Genomic DNA, 16,595 nt, shown 5'->3' with positions numbered 1-16,595 from the left:
ATCCAGGTAAGTAAATCTCCAAAAGTTGGTTCTGTTCATCTGGACATAAATGCTACGTCCAGATTAACTAAAGGAGGATTCAGGGTCACTGGTCCAGCTCTAACTATATGCTTTATCAACAATATACTTTAATATAAGTGAAGCATTTAAATAAACTGTAAAGTAACTTAAAGTAAATATTTCCTGTAGGATCACAAACCATCAAACTGACCAAACAGCCACAAAGTAAAACAGATGTTGTGTCCAACAGTGTCAGCTGTAACTGGGACTGCTGCTGCACCACAACACTCCTGCATGTCGTGTCCACAGACATGACGTCTCTCAGGTTTGTGTTTGAAGATCAAATCAAATAAGATGATGCTTCATTTGAACAAACAGTTGTGAACAAAAATCCTTCCCAACATACACAAACTATTCTGAGATGTTTCTTGAATTCAGGACTTCTTACACATTTTTCTCCAAATGTCTCAAGTTTCAGACTTTTTGACTGTGTGAGTATCAGCGACTCTCTGACTCTGTCTACATCGTTAATGTGACTTCTGCTTGTGTGACGTGTCACACGGCTCCCTTAAATCATTTTGGTTATAAAGTGTGTGAAGCACAGGAGGAGGAGTGACTGAGAGCAGAGAGGAGGAGCAGAGATTCAGGGAGGAGCTGAGCTGTTACTGAACTATAGAAGAGAGAAAAACCTCCACATTCAACAGAGTTCAACACAAAACAAACTTTATGTTCCTCAACATGCTGTCATTACATCACTGTGTGTTTCCTCTGATTCTTCTCACTCTCACAGGTCTGCTCACCTACACAGGAAACTATGTTCAATTCAATCTTTATATGAATGTCGATTATCCACTGAAACTATTCAACATTTCTTCCTTCAGGTGTCACATGTGAAGACCTCACTCCAGTCAAAGATGAAGAGTCCAGTGTAGAAGGCAGCACAGTTACTCTGACCTACAAATACACCACAGGTGCTAATTATTTCTTCTGGTATCGACAACATCCAGGAAAACCTCCAGAGTTCCTCATCTCACACTCACCTTCAGGATCAGTAGGAGAAGAAAAAATTCGTGGACTGAAGATTCATGTGGAGGGAAAAGAAATCAAGATGAACATCTCCTCTGCTGCAGTGTCAGACTCTGCTGTGTACTACTGTGCTCTGCAGCCCACAGTGACAGGAAACAGCAAAACTCTGTACAAAAACCTTTGGAGCAAAGACAACAGAATACTCCACAACATCCACTAGAGGGAGCCACACACTGTTAAACCTCTGATTCTTGTGTCATTGGACTGATGACAAAGACAACAGAGAAATGAAGCAGTAAAGATCAGAGACAGAGTCAGTCCCTGTGTTGACAGCAGCTCTCAAGTTACCTTCCTGTCCTCTCATGCTTGTTCTCTCTTTCCACTGAGTGTGTTTCTTGTCATAAGATTGTGCAGAAGCAGATGGTCACTGTCTGGGTGAGTGGCTGGTGTTTTTACTTTATTTATATAGCACATTTAATAACAACAAAATGTTGGCTAAAGTGCTGTACAAAGATAAAAAAAAAAAAATTGCACAGTAACAAATAACAAATACCTGGTAGCTGACGCGTATATGGATAAATAGGTCACTCTCACGCTGTGTAGAAAGCCAATGACTAAGTCAGACAGATAGCCTGACTGTTCAGCCCTTTATAAGCCATCAATAACATTTTGTATATAATTCTAAAGTGGAGTGGGAGCCAGCAAAGTGAGACAAGACCCGGGGAAATACGTTCATCTCTCTTCATGTGTGTCAGGAGACGAGCTGCAGTGTTCTGGACCAGCTGGAGCCGTGCTAGACAAGAGCTAGCAAGGCTAACACCTACATGTAATGAATTGCAGTAATCCACAGCGTGAATAAAATGGTGAATTGCCCTTTCCAGGTTTTTAAAAGGTAAGTATGATCTCACCGTGGATAACAGCCTCAATTTTTAAAAAGGCAGCTGTACTACAGAGTTAATCTGTTAATCTGTTTTTCAAAGGTAAATTTACTATCCTGTATAACCCTCAAATATTTTGCATGCGGTTTAACAAAAGGTGCTAAACTGTGCAGGTCAAGATCTGGGTACTAGAATGGCAGCTTGGTCCAAAGATGATCACGTCAGTTTTTTCCTCATTAAAATAAAAATTTGTTTTAGGCCATCCAGGTCTTCTCTTCGCAGAGACACTGAAACGAAGATTCCAGCAAAGTGGAGGTGTTACTCTTTATCCACAGATATATCTGAGTGTCGTCGGTATAACAATGAAAACAGATGTTATGTTTCCTGAAGATTAAGCCTAGTGGCAACATATAGGTAGACAACAGAATTGGGCCTAATACAGATCCCTGTGGAAAACCGCAAGTAAAGGCAGCTGAAGAAGAGATAAAATCTCTGAGGCTCACAGAAAAAGTCCTGTCGGAGAGGCATGGCCTGAGCCAGTCCAATGGAGTGTCTTTGATACCGCAGTGCTCCAGTCGGGAGATCCAGATGCTGTGATGCGGTATCAAAGGCAGCAGTCAAGTCTAAGAGCACAAGCACAGCCGAGTCACCTGAGTCAGTGGCTAAAAAAAAAAAGGTCGTTAAGAACTTTTAAGAGTGCAGTTGCGGTACTGTGAAAGGCTTTAAATACAATAATACAACTTTATTTGTATAGCACATTTAAAAAAACAGTGGTACGCCAAAGTGCTTTACAATAAAAACAGGAAAATTAAGACATGATTAAATAAAAGACTATTAACAAAGTACCACATATGTCATCAGGTTGACGGCACTAACCCGGTGCACCCTAGCTGGTTCCTGTTGTTGGAACTTTTGAGAGGAGTCCTGCCAAATCCCCTTCTTTTCGGCATCTGCGTTGGCGCGGAGTGGACCAGACTAACCTTCGACCGGTGGATCTAGATGCTACTGCTTCGGAAGTTTGCCCCTAAATATAATGAGTTCTTAGCTGAGTTTTCAGAGTTTCTTGCTGACTGTGCATCAGGCTATGATCAGATTCTTCTGCTTGGTGATTTTAATATACATCTTTGCTACCCTGGAAAGCCCTTGGCCAAGGACTTTCTGGACGTAGTGAATTCTTAATTTTGTTCAATCTGTCAAAGGTGCTACTCAAAAACGTGGTAACACATTGGACTTGGTTTTATCGTACAGTCTAAGTATTTGTAATGTACCTGTATTCTATGACCACATGCCCATTTTATGTGACATTCTTCTTCAGCACGTTCTTATTCTATTGTTAAACAGGCTGTTCATGTTCGTTATCATCGTGCTTTGGTCTCAGATTCTGCCGAGTGGTTTTCCTTACTGTTTGATCAAGTCATGTCCTATCCTCCTGAGTTTTTACTTTCCTATTTTGATTCTGCTTGTAAATGTGTTCTCGAAGTTGTTGCTCCTTTAAGACTCAGGAAGTGCAAGTCCAAGGCTAGTCCCTGGTTAACTGATTCTTGCTGTCCTGTGAGACTTTGTGCAATAAGTTTATTCATTTCTTTGTGGACAAGGTTGCTAGCCTAAGACCTTCAACTCTTTCTATACCTGATCCTTCTAAGCATGTTTCCTGCTCATGTTTGCTTTCTGCCTTCCTGCTAATTGTTCTGCCTGATTTAGAGAAACCGGTGTTGAACGCTAAACTGTGTGGTTCTCTGAATGATGTGGTTGCTCCCCGCTTTCTCCTAATATTGGACCTCCCATTCTGAACATTATTAACACAAGTCTCCTGTCTGGTCAAGTACCTAGTGAGTTTAAGCACGCGGTTATACATCCCTTGTCTAACAAGAGTTTTCGCATTATGTTGTGGTCGGCTTCATCCTCTGTGGTTTGGGGGAGTGCAACAGGGATCTATTCTTGGGCCACTTTTATTTTCGTTATATCTTCTCCCACTTGGTGCGATTTTCCGAAAACAAAGTGTAATTTCATTCATATGCTGATGACTGCCAGCTTTATTTACCTTTTAGTCATGCGGATACCTTTCCAATTCAACCTCTCCTTGACTGTCTTAGTGATGTTAAGTCATGGATGGCAATTTTTTTTTTTTTTTTTTTTTTTTTTTTTACATTTTAATGATTTTAAAACGGAAGCAATTTTATTTGGCCCAAATCGATTTTCCAACCCTCCAGATGTTGATTTTGCTGTTTTGACCTCTCATTTGAAGAGTTCGATCACAAATCTTGGAGTAAAGATTGATTCTGCACTTACCTTTGATGACCACGTGAACGTAAAATCAGCATTCTACCACCTCAGACGTCTATCGAAGGTCAAGCCCTTTCTCTCCAAACGTAACTTAGAAACTGTAATTCATGCTTATATTACTTCACGCCTGGATTACTGTAATTCCATTTTAATAGGGGCCAGGCAGAGAACCCGCTTACAATTAGTGCAAAAGGCTGTGGCTCGATTTTTAACTGGTAGAAGGAAATTCGACCACATCACTCCAGTTTTGGCTTCCAATCAAATTTAGGATCCGTTCTTTAATGGTTTTTAAATCTTTAAATGGTTTGGCACCCGCTTATTTGTCCGATTTGTTGAAGCCTCATGTTCCCACTCGTTCCCTCCGGTCAGCTGAGCAGCTGCTGCTTTCAGTCCCTAAGTCACGGCTGAAACTCAGGGGACCGGGCGTCCTCTGCTGTGGCCCCCTTGCTTTGGAACAATCTTCCTCTTCACATTAGACAGGCTACATCAGTACCAGTTTTTAAGACCAGTTTTTATTCTCTGGCTTTTAACTCTGTGGGTAACTGATATTTTTAGTAATTTTTATTAATTTTATTCTTTTGAGTTTTTATATTGTTATTATTTATACTTGTATTGTTCAGCACTTTGGTCTACCAGGTGTGTTTTTAAAGTGCTATATAAATAAACGATGATGATGATATTATTCAGGGCCGTGTCCACTTAATACTACACTATATAACTTTATATAACACTTATTCAAACCATCGCTGTCTCAGATGGTTTGATGCATTTGGCTCCATCTCTCGTGTTGGCCTCTGGGCCTTACGACACAGAGATTCACATTTTTTGGTTCACTGGATTAAAGTCAAGAAAGCCTTTATTTGTCACATCCTGTAATCCTCAACAGAGCAGTTTCTGTGCTATGATTGGGGCGGAAACCAGATTGAAATTGTTCATAGAGATTATGGTTATTGAGGTGTAAGTGAAGCTGAGAGGCGACAACTTTTTCAAGAATTTTTGAAATAAAGGGGAGATTTGATATAGGGTGAAGATTATGAAAGTTATTGGGGTCTGCAAAAGGCTTTTGAGAGTTAGAATAACAGAAGCCTTTTTCCGTGCTTCAGGAACAATCCCAGTGTTCAGGGAGGAATGGATAATACTGGTTATGAGAGGAGTTAACGAGGGAAGACAGTGGGGAGAGGGTCAAGGTGACAGGTGGATGATTTAGATTTCATAATAAGATTAGATACGTCAGTTATGGAGGGAGGAGTAAAGCTTGAAAATAAGTGACAGGAAAACAGTGGGGGAAACATTTCTTTATGTATAGTGAGTCCAGTTTTCTTGAATAGACGTCCGAGTTGGCGTCCTTTAGATTTAAGATGACGCAGGTTGGGGGTAAACCATGGAGCTGAACTGGAAAAAACTTTCCAGGCAGGAGGTAAAATCTCTGGAAAGAGGGATTTTGTCATTGTCCATATGGATATTGAATCACCAACACTTATCAGATTTGGAGTCACAAAGAAACAAAATCATTGGGCTGGTGCCACGTTTCAGTCAAGCAAAGAAAATCCAACAACTTCCAATCGGAGAGAAGCTCCTGGACGAGATGTCCCTCACCAGTGATAGTGCGGATGTTTAATAGACCAAAGTTGATGCTGGAGTTACCATGTCTGACAGTAGGCTTAGTTGATCTAGCCAGGTGGGCCAGCACGTTGCGGTCGACAGTCCGGTCCATCTCGCGGGGCCCAGGTTTGTTCTTCAATTAGCCCCGGCCAAGCCAGCGCCGAGCAGCAAGAACCCTGTTATCTTGGTTCCAAAAAGGTTGATGTCTTCAATGTCCTCGATCGACAGTCCCGCTAGACACACGACCCTCCAGCCCTTCCACCCATCCATTGTGTATCTGGCAGGGAACATCCCTCCAGGACACACGGGCTCTCCCGAACCCAGGCTTCTCGTCGAGAAGAGGGTGTCAGTTGCATTCAGGGACCAGTTGATCAAATCCATAAATTCATAAAATGGACGCTCTGCTCTTTGTTTACCCGTTGCCATGGTAAACCCTGTATCAGAGCTCCATTGATGATTTCTTTCTTCCTCGACTCACAGTTCAGTCTGTTAAACCTGCTTCCTGCAATAGGAGCAAATATCCACTGAAAGCAGCAGAAAGACGTGCTGAGTGTGAAGCTGTCAGCAGGGGGAATAACACAGGGCTGTGAATGAGTCCTGTCACTGTGATCAGGCTCCTCCTTCTAATCCACCAACTTAGTGTTGATGAAGACTAAACAGAGAGATCACAGCTTCTTTATACTTGCTGTAGCTCACAGTTACTCTACACTGCAGATATGACGCCTCTGTTCATCTCAGTGCTGCTGGCTGCTATGTGCCTCGGTATGAACACAACTCTGTTTCTTTGATATCAACATTGACGTGATTCTTTAACAGCACACTGATACTGTTTGTTGGTGTTTTACAGAATGCAGAGCACAAAAAGACAACGTGCTGCAAGCAAGAGGAGAAGAGACTGCTGCTGCAGGAGGCACAGTGACACTTGGCTGTCAGTATAACACCAGCTCATCAAATCATTATCTCTACTGGTACAAACAGGATGGAAACAACAGCCCCAAATTCATCCTGAGTCGCTTTAAAGTTGGTGAGGGGAAAAACGAGGCTGGAGACAGATTTTCATCCACACTGGATTCCAGCATCAGATCAGTTCCTCTGAAGATCCAGAAGCTTCAGCTGTCTGACTCTGCTGTGTACTACTGTGCTCTGCAGCCCACAGTGACAGGAAACAGCAAAACTCTGTACAAAAACCTTTGGAGCAAAGACAACAGAATACTCCACAACATCCACTAGAGGGAGCCACACACTGTTAAACCTCTTTTTACTTTTTCAGTTCTGTATATTTTTCTCTTCCACTGACTTCTCTATTTTGTGGGCCCTGTCCACAAAAGTCAAGTTCAACCAATGAGATGATTTCTGTCTGCAGAGCAAAAAGTTTCAAGATATAAAAGCACAACCTGGTGAATCTTCTGCAGTGGAAGAACATTGTTCATGTGCTGTCTGTCTGGCTTCAGCAGCTCCAAAGACATGTTGCTGCACCTCTTTTTGTTTTCATCTCACTTCATAGGTGAACTTTTGTCTCTTTCTCAGAACGCAACATTTCTTTCTCTGCTCTGAACTCTGTGCTAGAAATGAATCATTGGTCTGGAGGATTTTAGATTTTTACTTCTGTCCTACTTTTCCTCATTTCCACTGTCTTCTCCTCTCAGCCTCATGGACAATGTTAGTCTGATGTCTTCATTTCTTCTACTTTTTCCAGGACTAACAGCTGGAGACTCAATCACTCCTCAACGAGATAAAGTCACTGCAACAGAAGGAGAATCTGTCAAACTCACATGTAAATATCAGACAGGTTATAGTAATGCTTGGCTTCACTGGTACAAACATCATTCTGACCTTCAGGCTCCTCAGTTTATACTCTGGAAACAAGGAAAAGGATGGACAACTCAATATATCCCTAATAGACGATATGACTCAGAAGCTTCACCAACATCAACTAATCTGACCATAGCAGCCCTAACCCTGGCAGACACAGCTCTCTACTACTGTGCTCTACAAACACAGTGATACAAAGTGTAGAAGAGGCTGTACAAAAACCTGAACACAGATATCTGACTACTCTTCAAAGAGGAGGGAAGTGGTATTCAAAGCACAGCTTCATATCAGATGGATTCTGCTAATTCCTGTTTTATCAGAGTCACTGTGGTTACAGCTGCTAATGAAACACTGTGGGAGGATTCACATGAGCAGCAAATCCACATCAACCACAAACCAACTGCAGGAACGTTCAGACACAAAGAAATAATAAAAACCACAATAACAATTCAGTTAAATTCAGTTTTATTTACACAGCACCAAATCACAGCAACAGTTTCCTCAAGGTGCTTTGCTGACAGTAGGAAATAAAATCTCTCTGATTTAAAGAAATGAGAATTGATTAAAAAACTGAGGGTTTTACATCCAGGAATTAAGGTTTATTCTCACTCATAGAATCAACGTTTCATTCATAATCACAAGTTTTGTCAAATATTAAATAAAAAAGTAAAGCAATAAAAACACAATAATTCCAGGTTTCACTCAATCTAAACCAAAAATATACACAGCTACCTCTCTAACCCCCAAAGTTATTGGGATCTGCACCAGACTGTTTGACAGTTGGAATAACAGAAGCCTTTTTCAGAGATGAAGGAACGATTCCCGTATTCAGGGAGGAATGGATAATACTGGTTATGAGAGGAGCTAACGAGGGAAGACAGTGGGGAGAGGGTCAAGGTGACAGGTGGATGATTTCGATTTCATAATAAGATTAGATACGTCACACAGTTAGATACCTGATCCACACAGGTATGCACACAGGTGTACACACGGGTATTCACAGATGCGGACTACAGCTTTCTTGGCTGCTGCCTCAAAGCACATTGTGCGCTGTCTATCTTGCGTGCTGCACAATATCGTTTATTATTTAGTATCTACTGATATCTACTGCTAGCTAGTTTATTGTGATGGTGCTGTTTTTTTATTATGTTGCTCTTTGTTGTTTGCTTTCTCTTCTGTTTTTTTTCTCCATACAGGTGACCCAGGTGTTTGTTTGTTTGTTTGTTTTTTTCCTTTCTTCCCCCCCTTCTCACCGTCTCTTCTCCCCTTTGGTTTTCTTTCTCTCCCTCTCTTTCTTTCATTCTTTCTCCCTGTCCTATCCCCCAGTCATGTCTGTCTCGTTTGTAGCAACTGAAAATAAAATAAATTCATAATTATAATAAAGGTCAATCAAGTGGACCAATATGGCAAGGCCATGATGATCCACTTGATAAAATAAATCTGCTTGGCATCTTTCTTGGCCTTAAGACAACAATTCTGATGCTAAAGATCCAAACGGGACACACAAAAAAAAAAAAAAAGATTAGATACGTCAGTTATGGAGGGAAGAGTAAAGCTTGAAATTAAGTGACAGGAAGACAGTGGGGGAAACAGGAAGTCTACTTCAGTCTTAAGCTCCAACAGAGTTAAATTGATGGCGGATATCTGGGATTTTATGAGTGAAAAAAAGAGATAAGAGAATTACAAAAGTCTGCAGAGTACATGTGGGAGGGGGTTTTGTAATTTTACTGAACAAAGAAAAGAGAGACCTGGAGTTACCTTCATTAGAACTGATTGAACCAGAGCAGTCCTTATAGCACAAAACATGATCAGTATACAGTTTTCTTTATGTATAGTGAGTCCAGCTTTCTTGAATAGGCGTTCGAGTTGGCGTCCTTTAGCTTTAAGGTGACGCAGGTCGGGGGTAAACCATGGAGCTGAACGGGAAAATGAGACAGTTCGATGTTTAAGGGGAGCAAACATGTTTAGAAGGTTATGGAGGTTGACATTATAATGAGAAACAAGTTGATGAGGGGTTGAGGGGCTCTGAATAGATGGAAGTTGTTATGTTTGCAGTAAAAGAAATAAACACATGATCAGACTGGGGAAACAATGTGGCTTTACAATGTGTGGGGGTAATGCCACAACAACAGACCACATCCAAGATATGTCCTGTAGTTTTCAGTTTTTATTTGTCATATGCAAGTTAGCACAGGCTCAACATTGCAATGAAATGTTTTTGACGAGCAGCAGACACTCAGCAGTATAGTAAGTAAAAAATAGTAAATATATAGTAAAAAGAAAAAAGTTAAGAGGCTGAATATATATGTACACACTTGTGAATAGATAAAGGAAATCTTAAATAGGAATGTGACCGTTGACATGTAGTTGGGGGGATAGTGCACATGAGTGAGCAGCAGTACAAACTGAACAGTACAACATTTTGAGTGGCAGTTATTGCACGGAGTAAGGTTTTAATTCATTTAAATACTGATAAGAGTGAAGTGACCAGTGCAGAGTGTACCTGTGAAACTGTAGGACAGCTTCTGAGTGCGTCCTGTGGAGTGTGTGTGTGTGTGTGTGTTGTGGTTGAGGTGTCGTATGGCTTGATGGTAGAAACTGTTTTTGAGTCTTGTAGTCGGAGCAGACAGAACCTGTAATGTCTGCCAGGTGGTAACAAGAAGAGCTGATGTGCTGGGTGGCTGTGGTCCTTGATGATGCTGTGTGCTTTACGGAGGCATCGCTGGAGATAAATGTCCTGAATGGCAGGAAGCCTCGTGCCAGTGATGTGCTCTGCTGCCTTCACCACCCTCTGTAGTGATTTCCGGCTGCTGGCAGAGCAGCTTCGTACCAAACTGTGATGCAGCTCGTCAGCAAGCTCTCGATCGTACACCTGTAGAAATGTGAGGTGATGTTCATGTTCATGCCAAACTTCCTCAGCCTCCTCAGGAAGTAAAGCCGCTGGTGAGCTTTCCTGATAGCAATGTCTGTGTGAGGGTCCAGGAGAAGTCCTCGGTGACTTTGGTATGAGTAGAACATTGTATGTACTATAGAAGCCCAAAACCTTCCAGGCAGGAGGATCTCTGGAAAGAGGGATTTTGTCATTGTCACCAACAATTATCAAATCTGGAGAAAGTTCAGAGAAATGAGCGAGAAGTGCAGAAAAATCATTTAAAAACTCCTTATTTGGCTCAGGTGGCCGATAAACAGTACATACAATGGTGGGGGTAGATCCAGGGAGCTGTAATGCAATGTTTTTAAAAGAATGGGAGGGAGGGGCAGAGACAGGGAGAACTTTCCAGTGCTTCCGGTGAATTATCGCGTGACCCCCGCCCCTCCCCGAGTTGTGAGGTCCACAGGTGTAAACTCAGATTGAGTGGAGTCACTAAATGAAACAATCATTGGGCTGTTGCCACGTTTCAGTCAGGCAAAGAAAATCAACAACTTACGATCGGAGAGGAGATCCTGGACGAGATGCCCCTCACCAGTGACAGAGCGGACGTTTAACAGACCGAAGCTGATGCTGGAGTTACCATGTCTGACAGCAGGCTGAGTTGATCTAGCCAGGTGGGCCAGCACGCTGCGCTCTACAGCCTGGTCAGTGTTGTGGGGAGGACTGACCCGGTGATAAACCATGATGAAATCATATAATAATAATAATAATACAGAAAACACTGAGTCACTGACCAGGACAAGGAGAAAGGTCAGAACGTGTAAGAAACGAGAACTTTAATTTCGATTTTATTGATCACGACACAGAGCTCGTTTGTAGGATGCAGCGTTTTCATTTTTCACAGTTTACAGATTTGTTCAGGTGAGTTTTCCTTCTCTTAGAATTAGGAGAGCTTTAATAAACCCGGGGTGATTCAAGTTTGTCGCTGCGAGGCTTCCTGAGGAAACTTTGGTAGTTCAGAGGAAACTGATTATTCAGCAATGTTTTAATCCTGCCAGACTTCCTGCAGACAGCGCTGCAGCAGTGAGGGAGTCAGAAGCGTTCAGAAGTGGATGTGAAGGATTTCATATTCAGCTTTGTAAGGAAATCTCCAAATGTGAGCTTATTGAAGTGAAAGGAGTGCCTCGTGTTGGGACCTGAGCAGAGCCAGTGAAAGCTCAGCGAACACTCTCAGCTGAAAACATTTTAATTGTTTGTCATTATTTGTTTAGCTGTATTAACCTGACTTTTATTAATATGGGGTAATAACAGTGCCCCTGAGGATCACAGAACACTCACTCTTTACTGGATTTCACATATTGTACGTTTTTCTTTTGGCTGTCGCTTTTCTTTATGTTTTTGCCCTTTGACCTTATCTTTGCAGATGTTTTGCTGTTCATAAAGACTCTAAACAGGTTTCTGTCTGGCTCCACCCACTGATGCTGAACTCAGCCAATGAGATGGTCTCTTCCTGCAGAACTCCAGCCAGCCTGATGATGAGGAGAAGGCTGTGCAGCAGAGAGGCTGCTTAGTCTTTTCATTCTGCTGAACTTTGTTCATCTGCTGTGTGACTTCAGCACCTGAAACATGTTCCTTTACCTGTTGGTACTTTTCTCTCACTGCATAGGTGAGTGTTAGAACACAGAAAAGTCTCATTGTGACAAGATTTGATCAGAGTTATTATTAGCAGATTTCTTCATCTCATTATGCTCACAAAGGAAGAAAAAGACTGACTGACATGAATCATTCATTTGCAGCTTTGGGCTCCATGAACAGCATAAAGCAGGAACGTGCTGAAGAAGCTGTTGCAGAGCGAGGAAACATCAACCTGACCTGTACATATGATGGTTCTATCTACAATATCCAGTGGTACCGACAATACCAGAGATCCAGACCAGAGTTCCTGCTTTCCATCACAGAGGGAGGATCAGTTCATCGAGCTGTGTCGGGATTCTCAGCTCACATTGACAAAACAGAGAAACGTGCAGATCTGGAGATTTCCTCTGCTGCAGTGTCTGACTCTGCTGTGTACTACTGTGCTGTGAGGCCCACAGTGACAGGAAACAGCAAAACTCTGTACAAAAACCTTTGGAGCAAAGACAACAGAATACTCCACAACATCCACTAGAGGGAGCCACACACTGTTAAACCTCTGATTCTTGTGTCATTGGACTGATGACAAAGACAACAGAGAAATGAAGCAGTAAAGATCAGAGACAGAGACAGAGCTGCTGTGGAAGCACAAAACTGTTTGATTGGCTCAGCTATTAAACTGGCCCCGCCCACTGAACCTGAGCTCATCCAATGACATTATTTGTTGGTCATTGTGCTGCAGTGGAAGAACATTGTTCATGTGCTGTCTGTCTGGCTTTAATAACTCCAAAGACATGTTGCTGCACCTCTTTTTGCTTCTATCTCACATTATAGGTGAGTTTAAGAACAGGGATTAAAGTTTAGTTGAAGCTGCTGCATTAAGCAGATATACAGACTGCATTTCACTACTTTTCTTCTTTCTTTTTCCAGGACTAACAGCTGGAGACTCAATCACTCCTCAACAACCTGAAGTCACTGAAACAGAAGGACAATCTGTCACACTCACATGTGACTATCATACACCTGCAACCAGTGCTGACCTTTATTGGTACAGACATGATTCTGACCTTCAGGCTCCTCAGTTTATACTCTGGAAAAGAGGAAAGGGGGGCACATATGAATATATTCCTGATAATCGATATCGATCAGAAACATCACCTACATCAACTAATCTGACCATAGCAGCCCTAACCCTGGCAGACACAGCTCTCTACTACTGTGGTCTACAAACACAGTGATACAAAGTGTAGAAGAGGCTGTACAAAAACCTGAACACAGATATCTGACTACTCTTCAAAGAGGAGGGAAGTGGTATTCAAAGCACAGCTTCATATCAGATGGATTCTGCTAATTCCTGTTTTTTATCAGATTCACTGTGGTTACAGCTGCTTAGGAGAAACTGTGGGAGGATTCAGAGCAGTATGAGTCCCACAACAGCAGCAGACTACAGGCCTGACGTTCATGTTTCAAAATAAGAGTTAAATTCCCTCCTTAAGCACTTCCCACATGAGTGATTGATGCTCTTTGAGAGGCCTCTTGATCTGATCTAATCTGCTATTTTAGGATGGACTGCTGGAAATAACTTGCAGGTAAGACAAAGAGCGTCTTACTCTTAACCTACATCTCCTCTCTGAGTACACCGTCCTCAACAAAAATAATCAGAATTAACAAAAGCCTGATTAAACTGATGGTTCGATTTCTTTGTTCCAGTCATCATGTAACAGCTCCAGGAATCAGCTGCAGTCAGGACACAGCTCTCTCACACAGCTGCCCTGGGGCAGACTGACAGGCACGAGGCTGCCATTGGCCCCTCTGGCCATCACCAGTAGGCGGCAGGTGAAGTGTCTTGCCCAAGGACACAATGACTGAGACTGTCCGAGCCAGGGCTTGAACCGGCAACCTTCCAATTACAAAACAAGCTGCCAACTCTTTGAGCCACAATCACATCGTAAATGTTCAAAGCAAGATATGAAGTTTAATTTTCTATTCTTAGGCAGCTAAATTAACACAGGTGTCCCATTTAGTCATAATTTTAATATTATAAATACTCAGTAACACACATCCAGTGTTTTTCGGTCTGGTTACTACCGTTAAGGTCAGAACCGGTGCCATAATGGGACAGGATACCAGTAACCATCCCTACCAAGGACTGGGTACAAGATTTGGCTATTTTTAAGCCTGCACATCGTGAATTCGTCGTCATTCAAACAAAGGTACGTCAGCCCGAGCACTGCGAGTAAAATGCATTTGAATTTCCTCCGAACATTCAGATCAGTGCAGCATAAATTCATTCATGAGGGGAAATGACAGTGAGAACATGTGGAGGTTGTTAGAGGGATAACATAGTGCACTGATTTGTCCTGAAGGATTTAGTTATTCTCTACGGTTAAGGAAATTGCACTAATTAATTCATTTTTATTATAAATAATCCTAATTATACACATTGCTTCATTGTTTGTGTCCTGTGTCACTAAAAATACATTTTATTTTAGTTTTATACATCGATTAATGACCTGCAGAGTCTCTATATCATTTTAAGTAATTCATAAAAGTTGAGCTTCATGCTTTCTGCATCTTGAAGTGAACATCCTTACATTACTTACTGTAGGTTCATTGTTTTGCACGCAGATTAAAAAGAGAACAGGCAGATTAATATAACATGCAGCGTTCTATAGATGGATACATAAAAAGAAAAAAACATTAATGTATGTGTTAACTTTCTAAACACTTTGTTTGTTACATTGATGATAAATGGGTTTGAAAGTAGATAAAACATTTGTGTCGGCTTTGGCTCATTAAAGTTCTTGTCTTTAAATTAACTGTGTTTCAGGTCCTGCGCTCTCAAACACTCTTTCAGCCCTTTGTTTGGTGCCTCGGCGGTCACACCCCCTCCAGTGACATCACACTCCAAAGCCCTACAGGCTCACCTGTGCTTGTATATTGTGGACTGTTAAAGGAGTTGAGCCACATACAGGGCTGAGGGGAGATGATCCTTTTATGACCAGGAATAAAAGCTGTGAGGGGAGACTGGAGCTTTGGTGTTGGCTACAGGCTGTTTAATTATGGCTAATGTTTAATGATGAGTATGAAGGGAGCTACTGATCTCGGTGTCAGTGGGTCGAGTAAACTGTGACTGACAAATAGGTTTAAAGAGTAAAAGTAAAAAGTATTTGTGTATGACTGGGTTAAGAGCAGTATACTAAAATGAGTGTTCTTGAGAAAATGTCATTCTGTAATGAAATATAATGAAACATGAAGTGAAATATAATCTCATGTGAGTGAATATTTGAATGTGATGAAGGTTTCTGTGTTACAGAGAAGAAGAAAATGTAATGAAGGAAAGTTTAAATTCTGTTTTAAAACCCAGCAGGGTGCTCAGGAAAGAGCAAACTCCCCGCCGCTGGTGATCAGATCCACCGTCGAGAGCCTGCTGACCTGTGCAGCGACAGTGTGGCACGCCAGCTGCACGGAGGCACACGGGAAGAGACTGCAGAGGGTGGTGAACGCAGCACAAAAACTCATCCGCCACCCCCTGCCCTCCTTGTCTGCCGTCCACAACTCCTGCTGTCTTAGTGGGCCAGAAACCTTTTAAAGGACACTACCCACCCCGGCTACCATCTTTTCAACCTACTGCCCTCTGGCAGGCGCTACGGATCCATAAGGGCCAGAACAAAGAGACTCAGGGACAGCTTCTTCCCCAACGCCATCACCACACTCAACTCAAACTTGTACAAAAGTAATCTGCACTGAAATATCATCAGTTCTCTGCCCGTCTGTCTCTGTCAGAACTGTACTGTGTATTTATATTTATAGTAGTGTACACTTTTATTATTGTATAGTTTTATAATGTGCTGTAAGCACATGTGCACTTTTATAGAGCTGTTCCCAGTTTTATACTGTCGTTATTCTATGTATAACGGCGATAAAGGCTTTCAATTCAGTTCTTTCAATGTTTTCTTTTCTGCATGTGGAGAAAGTCAAATCGATAAAGAGAGATGATGAGGTGTGGGTGATCCGATGTCCGCTGCACAACCTGTGAACCTGCACATAGTCTCATAGTTTTGGACTTTGAGAAAGAATCGAGAAGATTTGGATTTCCTCTCAGCCCTCTCTCTCTCTCTCCTCAGCATGAGCTCAGAGTTCGTTTGGATTTTAAACTTCAGTTGAATTCAGATTTATGTTTATAGCATCAAATCACAACAGTCACCTCACGACACTAAAATCAGGAAACCAGAGGCCCGGGTATTTGTAGGTCTCTCACGTCCAGGCTGTTTGCTTTATCCTCACCAAAAATATGAATCTGTCAAAAACATCACAACATCAGCATTTCCATTCTGACCAGATACAGGAAGTGTTACCATGGCAGCAGGAGGGCGCCTCTCAGTGCACAGAAGAAGTCCATGTGACTCCTGCAGCTAACAGAGGCTGACACAAACACCAAAACACAAACACAGCCTGACTACAAAACACCGTCGACACTGCTGCTGAAC

At 42.1% G+C, this 16,595-nt stretch overlaps 1 long non-coding RNA gene across 1 annotated transcript; it reads left to right on the top strand.

Moving 5' to 3' along the window:
• Positions 1-13,063: 13,063 nt before the first annotated feature.
• Positions 13,064-16,039, top strand: LOC145421733 (uncharacterized). Its single transcript, XR_013903097.1, has 3 exons — positions 13,064-13,694; positions 13,816-14,318; positions 14,936-16,039. It is a non-coding gene; the product is annotated as an uncharacterized LOC145421733 (long non-coding RNA).
• Positions 16,040-16,595: the final 556 nt, after the last annotated feature.

Source organism: Astatotilapia calliptera, chromosome 18, assembly GCF_964374335.1.
Source record: "Astatotilapia calliptera chromosome 18, fAstCal68.1, whole genome shotgun sequence".
Lineage (NCBI taxonomy): Eukaryota > Metazoa > Chordata > Actinopteri > Cichliformes > Cichlidae > Astatotilapia > Astatotilapia calliptera.
This window is presented reverse-complemented; position numbering and strand designations above follow the sequence as displayed.